We start from the raw sequence: 9,009 nt of genomic DNA, 5'->3' as shown, positions 1-9,009 counted from the left end.
ACTCTGAATTCACCACCTTGACCTTGATTCACTAGAGTCAACTTATCAACCAAAAGCACATCGGATTTCTGACCCTCTCTAATCTCATCCAGAATACCACTCGTTAACTTCAACATTCCCAATTTAACACTATGGTGAGTACTCTCACACACCAAACTCAAGTCTCTAAACTGCTCAATTAAATCCAATTCCTTAACCATTAACATAGACATATGCAATGATTTCCGACTCAATGCATCAGCCACTATGTTTGCTTTACCCGGATGGTAATTCAAACCAAAGTCATAATCCTTCAGAAACTCTAACCATCTCCTCTGTCTCATATTCATCTCTTTCTGATCAAACAAATACTTTAAACTTTTATGGTCACTGAAAACCTCAAATCTTGACCCGTACAAGTAATGCCTCCATAACTTCAGAACAAATACCACAGCTGCCAACTCTAAATCGTGTGTCGGATAGTTCCTCTCATGAACCTTCAGTTGTCTCGAAGCATAAGCTACAACCTGCTTATTCTGCATCAAAACACCACCCAAACCCAACAATGAAGCATCACAGTAAACCTCAAATGGTTCCGACGGACTTGGTAATATCAGAATAGGAGCAGTAGTCAACCTTCTCTTTAACTCTTGGAAACCTTCTTCACACTTTGAGTCCCAAACAAACGCTTGCCCCTTTCTAGTCAACATCGTCAATGGTAACGCCAACTTAGAAAATCCCTCAATGAATTTCCTATAATAACCTGCAAGTCCAAGAAAACTCCTTATCTCAGAAACTGACTTCGGAGCTTCCCACTTAGATACCGCTTCTATCTTAGAAGGATCAACAGCAACACCACCTCTTGAAACCACATGACCAAGAAAACTAACCTCTTCTAACCAAAATTCACACTTGGACAGTTTAGCAAATAACTTCTTTTCTCGTAGAACTCCTAAAACCATTCTCAAATGCTCAGTATGCTCTTCTTCCGAGTTCGAATACACCAAAATATCGTCAATAAACACCACAACAAACTTGTCTAGATACGGATGGAAAATCCTATTCATATACTCCATAAATACTCCAGGCGCATTAGTCACACCAAAAGGCATTACAGAATACTCATAATGTCCATACCTTGTTCTGAAAGCAGTCTTCTGAATATCCTCAGTTTTCACACGTATCTGATGATACCCAGATCTCAAGTCTATTTTACTGAACACACTCGCACCAACCAACTGATCCATCAAATCATCAATCCTCGGCAAAGGATACCTATTCTTGATCGTCACTTTATTCAGTTGCCTGTAGTCCACACACAACCTCATAGTACCTTCTTTCTTCTTAACCAATAACACTGGTGCACCCCACGGTGACACACTCGGACGAATAAATTTCTTATCCAACAGATCTTCCAGCTGACTCTTCAATTCAGTTAACTCAACAGCAGACATACGGTACGGAGCCATCGATATCGGCCTAGTACCAGGTACCAAATCAATCGAGAACTCAACTTCACGTTCTGGCGGTAATTCATTCACTTCTTCAGGAAACACATCAGGAAAATCACACACCACAGCTAGATCGCAAATCACCAGTTTATCTTTAGCCTCCAAAGTCGCTAACAGCATAAACAACTCTGCCCCATCTGCTACCGCCTCATTCACCTGCCTCGCTGATAGAAACAAACTCTTTCCTTCCTCAATCTCAGGAAAAATCACAGTCTTATCAAAACAATTGATATAGACTCGGTTAAACACCAACCAGTTCATACCCAGGATAACATCAACCTGCACTAGTGGAAGACACACTAGGTCCATCCCAAAGTCCCTACCAAAATACTCAAAGGACAATTTAAACAAACTGAAGTAGTAGTCACTGAACCCTTCGCAGGAGTATCAATCACCATACTTCCATGCATCTCCGATATCTCTAAATTAAGTTTCACAGCACAATCCAAAGATATAAAGGAATGAGTCGCACCTGTGTCAACAATAGCTACAAGAGGAAAGCCATTAATATAACACGTACCTCGGATCAAACGATCATCTGCAGAAGTCTCAGAACCCGATAAAGCAAAGACCTTGCCTCCCGACTGATTCTCTCTCTTCGGCTTAGGACACTGTGGACTGATATGACCCACTTCTCCACAGTTGAAACAAGTCACAGTCTTCAACCGGCACTCTGCAGCCAAGTGACCACCTTTGCCACACTTAAAACACTTCTTCTCATTACTGGTACACTCATGGATACGATGTCCAGCCTGACCACATCTGAAACATTTAGCAGGGGCACTGGAGTCTCCCCCACTAGGCCTCTTCATCCCACTCTGTCGCTGGAAACCTTTGCCAGCTGCATACGGTTTCCCACGATCATTCTGATTCTTGCCTTTCCTATCAACCCTTTGCTGATAGCTCTCTGCTCTAGCCTTGGTATCCTGTTCAAAAATCCTGCAACAGTCAACCAAATCGGAAAACACTCTAATCCGCTGATACCCAATAGCCTGCTTGATCTCGGGACGTAACCCGTTCTCAAACTTCACACATTTCGAAAATTCCCCAGTAGCCTTTATAGGGAGTGTAATACTTCGACAGCTCTGTGAACTTAGCAGCATACTCAGTAACAGACCTGTTACCCTGCTTCAATTCTAAGAACTCTATCTCTTTCTTTCCTCTGACATCTTCTGGAAAGTACTTCCTCAGGAATCTCTCTCTGAACACAGCCCAAGTGATCTCAGCATTCCCAGCAGATTCCAACTCAGTGCGGGTAGCAACCCACCAATCATCTGCTTCCTCTGACAGCATATGCGTACCGAACCTGACCTTCTGGTTATCGGCACACTCAGTCACTCGGAAGATCCTCTCGATCTCCTTCAACCACTTCTGAGCACCATCTGGATCGTATGCCCCTTGAACATTGGAGGATTGTTCTTCTGGAACTCACTCAGTTGACGAGCAGCTCCCAGTCCCACAACATTCGGATTTCCTCCAAGTACTCCAGCTAGCATACCCAGAGCCTCAGCAATCGCAGCATCATCTCTACCTCTTCCAGCCATCTTCTAATCTGAAAACCCAATCAAGCTAAAACAATAAGTACTGATAGGGTTACACAACACCTATCACGTACAGGGGAAACAGAATAATTACGACTCGACTCGACCGACTATGCTCTGATACCACTAATGTAACACCCTTCTAAAATACCCCAATATTTAATTAAACAACAATTATATATATCAGAGTAGATATGCAATTAAGGGTGTCACACAATCACTTCACACCATTCACCAAAATAACTGTCATGCTCTTTATTAATTCAAAACATAAGCATTTGCATAATACGCAGCGGATAGAAATCTCATCAATCATTGTAAAACATGTAACACATTACATGTAAAATGGTTCAACAACCAATAATAAGACAATTAAAAACATCCCATCCCCGATGTTACATCTATCAGAGCATGACCCACTAAGGAACTACACTAGACTCCAAGCACTAGCTCCTACTCAATCATTGCTCGTTACCTGAAACATAGTTGTAAGGGTGAGTTCCTCAATCGATGTAATAAGCATTATAAAATATCATGTAATGCTAAGTAATTTAACACATATCACCACACCCTAATCAGATCTCACATATTCAGCAACGGCAATATCAACTCATAATCATCCTCATCATCATACTCGAACTCAACACAACCATAAAACACACGTATAATATTGGAATACATCCATTCATATTATACGTCATACATACATACATTATGCAATGAGACTCCATGCATGCGGTACTGACTATTCGTGAACATATAGTTCAACCTCACCGATCAAATCCAGATACGGCTACCAAGCTCACTAGTCCCACTCATTTGAGACCTAGTGACTCACTCACTAATTCCTCACCATGGGAATTAGCTACCACCCCAAGGGCTATGATATGCACGCTAATCACCTAGCATGCAAACATCAACAACGATCCACAATACTAACTCACTAATTCCTCACCATGGGAATTAGCTACCACCATAAAGGCCACAATATGCAAGCTAAATCACTTAGTCATGCAAACATCAACAATCATCCACAATGGACATATGCTCACACTCTAAGCCATAAACAGTCCATTCATAATTTCAGACATGATAGATACATTCACAACATTATGCATATCATCATACATCATCAACATATTCACACACATATCATATCATGTCATACCACATAATCAATCACAGTATTAGCACACTCTACTAATACCTATACTACTCAAAACAACGGGAAATGATCCCTACTCTATCATACATCAGCTAATTTACATTACTCAGCTGAACAACCAAAATGCACAACAACAGCACAGAAAAATCACAATCCTGCCCATACGCGTATTGCCTAGTCCCATACGCGTATGGCCCAATTCTCAGCCAATTCCATACGCGTACCACCTATCTCATACGCGTATGCTACGCGTACCACTTCCCCATACGCGTACCAACAGAGACCAAACCACGTTCAAAAACATCATCTTCCTCATCCATACGCGTATTGCCTAGTGCCATACGCGTACCAGACCATCTCATACGCGTATTGCCTAGTGCCATACGCGTATGACCAGAAACCAGATTTCCAGATCTGCTATGGTCTTCTCTGCTACGAGATCTACCAATTCCAACCTCCTACAATCCATTTTTCACAGTAATCGTTCATATCATCTAACACGAATCATACCCTATTCAATTTCACCAATTCTAACATTTTTACATCTAATTCCTACGAATTCCTCTCAATCATAATCCAATTTCGTTCATCCAAAGTTCACAATTTCATCATGCATCATTCCGAATAGAGTCAAATCAATGGTCTATCACTACCCACTACATGTTATCCCATAATACCCATTAATCGACGATAAACCCCCCTTACCTGAGTTAATCCGGCAAATCCTGCAGCATCAAGCTCTTCCTCTCTCCAACCCTTGTTCTCTGGTTCTCTTTGCCCTTTTTCCACTTTTCTGCCCTTTTTCCTTTTCACGTGAAAAAATAAACCTTTTTACTAAATGGGACCTTTTCTAAATTCCAACTTTTATTCCAATAAAATAATAATCCAATAATAAAAATTCCAATTATTTAATTAAATTAATAAATATATTATTAACTTAAATTAAATAATTATCTTGTTTTATCGGGGTGTTACATGAAGCATCTTAAAGGTAGGTCATAGAATTGGGCTAAAGTGATTAAGGCTGTATAGTCCACTTGTTGATTGAGGATGCTGAGCAGATTGCCATAATTCTTTCCAAAGTTGATTATGTATACTGGGTGCATCTGAGAGACCAAGTCACATAAGCTCCTTAGATCGAGATCTTTGAACTTGAATGAGTAAATATTTATTTGTCCTGATTCCATGTTTCTTGAATTCCTGCAACTCATGATACTCAGATTCCTTGGAAATAAAATAATATGAATGTTATGCTATGAATGATATTATGCATACCACATGTAGGTTAATATACAGGTCGTGAGAGAGGGTATTCTTGGTTACTAAACAAAACCCTTTGGGAGGATGCTAAAGTTAAAAGGTTCCCAAATTCATCAATCAATATTTAGGAAAGTTATTGTCATGATGAAAACTCATCTGCAAATAACATCCCCAAACAAAGTTTCATCTGGGTGAGGCCTTCGTATGGTCCCAAAGAGGAAAACTCCTAGTGGGCCCATACTACACAACTCTCGAGTTCAAGGTTCTAATAAGGTTCTCAGAGTCATAGATCAAGGTTGGGAATACCACTGTAAGGTAGTAATACGCACAAGGGATCTCATCTGATTGGGGCTTTCGTATTAACCCAATAAGTCTTGAGACTCTTCAGGTAAATACTACATAACCACCGGATATAATGGGTTGAAAGGTCCCTAGAGTCATTGATCCAACTTGAGAATACTATCATCGTGACGAAAACTCGTCGGGCAATAATATTTCAAGAGAATCTCCTCTAGTCGGGGTCTTCGTTTCTTCCCACAAGGAAGACTCCTTGTGGGCGCCCACTATGCAACCACCAACTTAATCTTATGGTTTTTCTCAGACTCGGGTAGAGAGTCTATCTCACAAAGTACCACCAACAGAGAGCCCCAAATAAGACACAGTCAATAATTCACAACACAATAATTACAACAGAATAGTAACATAATAAAAGTAACAAACAAACGAACAAGATTAACACATCAATACAAAAAGCTGAACTAAATTAGGCTTCACTCTCTTTTGCTTGGAGCTAGTCCCCAGCAGAGTCGCCATCTGTCGCATCTCGAAAAATACGATTCCTCGCGATGGTCGCGGAAAATATTTAGTGTTCGAACAGAATCGCCACCGAACTTTATTTACCCCAATGAAGGGATAGGAAAATATCGATAAAACCTTTAGGAAACGGAATAATGGTCGTCGCAACCATATTCAGGTCCGGGAGTGGATTACGCAAGAGGAAGGTATTAGCACCCCTTGCGTCCGTTGTACTCAACGGGAACCTTTTAGTTTCTAATGGGCGTTTCGTGTGTTAATTTATGTTTGTTTGTTATCTTTGGGTTATAAAGTTATTAAAAATAGAAATGGATGGGAATCTTAGAAAGGGAAAGGGGAGGTTTTTTATTAGTGTGCTCGCGAAGATACATCAATCTTCTGCCTACGTATCCTTAAATAAGGAAATCAGAGCATTCATAGTTCGGGAAACTACGGTTGGTGGGTATTTTTTAATGAACAACTGTTTGGATTTCATCCTAAAGGCTAAACGTTGGCTTGTCTACTCTCGGCGGAGGCTTAAGCATTAGTTTGTTGTGCGCATCAGAAAGGATTAAATAGTGTTCTTTTTTTAAAAGAGTTTTGATCACACGGAGGTGACAAGTTGGATTAATATGTTGGATGTTTTGATTGGTTGAGATGTTTTTGGTTGGATGACGATTACTCGGATAGTCGAGTAAGACAACTCGTATCCTAACAATCGGGAAAGGGAATAGAAGACTCTAGACCACTTTCTTTTTCATCCTTAATTAGAGAAAGGATTTGATAATAGTTAGGGTGTTTTGAATGGATGACGAATACTCGGATAATCGAGTAAGACAACTCGTATCCTAATAATCAGGAAAAGGAATAGAAGACTGTAGACCGCTTTCTGTTTCATCTGAATATTTGTGAAAATAAGGTTGTACATGGTTGACGTATTTTAGAATGAACGACAATACTCGAATGACTGAGTAAGACAACTCATATCCAAGCATTTGAGAAGAGGAATTGAAAGCTTAAAACCATCTCCTATTTCGTATAGTTTTTTTTAAGGAAATGATTTTATTAAGTTGTATGTTTGGCGGAAAATGACAATTGTTCGAATGACCGAGTAAGAAAACTCCTTTTTTCAAAGTCAACTCCTTTTTTCATTCAACTTATTTTGATTTAATCGGGGTATTTCAATTGAGTTTTGAGAGAAAATACTCGACGTTGGATCGAGGTTTTAGATTTGTGTTTTGGATGAAGTGAATTTATTTAGTGTATTTCTCTTCTACTCGATAAAAATCGAATAGGTCTCATTGTAAGAAAGCCCAAGAGTAAGCTATGTGAGGTTGATGGTGATGCTTTAAAAGCGATCAACTTACAAGGGTGTTTTGAATTGATTTGGAAAAGGCGCACTCGATATTGACCGAGGTTTATATTTACATGTGGATATGAATTGAATTATGACAATGGTCTCAAAATGAGATTGGTTATGAATTTTAGCTTATGCAACGTGAATTCAAATTAACCAACACGAAAATAAAGAGTCTCATTGTAAGGTAGCCAAAGAGAAAGCCTTTTGTGTGCTAAAGTGACCTAAACTAAACAAAGGATAATTGTCTTACAAACATGCATGTAATTTTGGGTGAAAATCCAAGTGTTTTATAGTATCACAAAGAGTAAAGGAAGGTTTCCAAGAAAGGTCCTAAAATGAAATCCTCTAAGTCCAAGTTGGTTAAGAGTTGAGAGAATATTTTTGGTCTTACCATTTTATCATGTTTTGGTTATTTTTAATATATGATGACAATAAAATAAATAACAAGCAAATAAACATGCATGATGAGTTTGTACAATGATGATGATAATGAGTACTTGAATATAAATTACAAAGTAATGACATAAAAGTAAATCACAAGATAAAGAATGACAATATCACAATAATAATGGTTAGTGAATGTAAATGACACAAAATAAACCACAAGTTAATGGAAACCAAAAATCACAATAACAAGGTTAATGATAAACAAAGGTTAATGGAGTATAATTAGTGGTTTAATATGTACACAATGAACATCTTGAGGTTTATTTTTTATAGGTCCAAAAGACTTAAAATATGACACATTAAGGGATAGCTTATCATTGATACAGTATTGAAGATGATTGAAAAATAAACTAACAATAGATTTGTAACAAAGAAAGTTATGCAACCCTAAGTCCATCTATCAATATTATGATTTGTTCTTTTTATTTTTGTTTTTACTCCTCTTTTATTTAGCAGATAGTGAGAGAGTAAATAGATTAGCATAATGTAAATGATATGGTTAGATAACAATAAACATAAACATAACATAAACATAAACATAAGGTACTTGAAATAAAGTGAACAATAAAATAAATTGCAAGGAGGTAAGTGCAATAATATAAATGTTAGTAGTTAGTAGTTAGTAGGACAACAATAAGCAAATAGAACAACAAGTTAATGTAAAGAAAATGGTTTCATCTATGTATCAAATGGCCCAACATGGTTGAAATAGAGGCAACCTATCAATGCCTCAAAGTATCATGAAGGATCTATTGATCAATCATTAATAGTTTGAAACATTGAAGGTTTTATCCACTCTAAACAACCATAGCCATGACATACTAGATCTCATCAACCAAATGGATGTGAAACAAGTCCACAATAATAGAAAATGAAACAACACTATTTAATTAAAGATAGTGATAAAAGGTAGCAAGAGCAAGAAATCCTAAAAAAAAGTTGTAAACCAAAGTT

The sequence above is a fragment of the Lathyrus oleraceus genome, chromosome 7, assembly GCF_024323335.1.
Source record: "Lathyrus oleraceus cultivar Zhongwan6 chromosome 7, CAAS_Psat_ZW6_1.0, whole genome shotgun sequence".
Taxonomy (NCBI): domain Eukaryota; kingdom Viridiplantae; phylum Streptophyta; class Magnoliopsida; order Fabales; family Fabaceae; genus Lathyrus; species Lathyrus oleraceus.
This window is presented reverse-complemented; position numbering follows the sequence as displayed.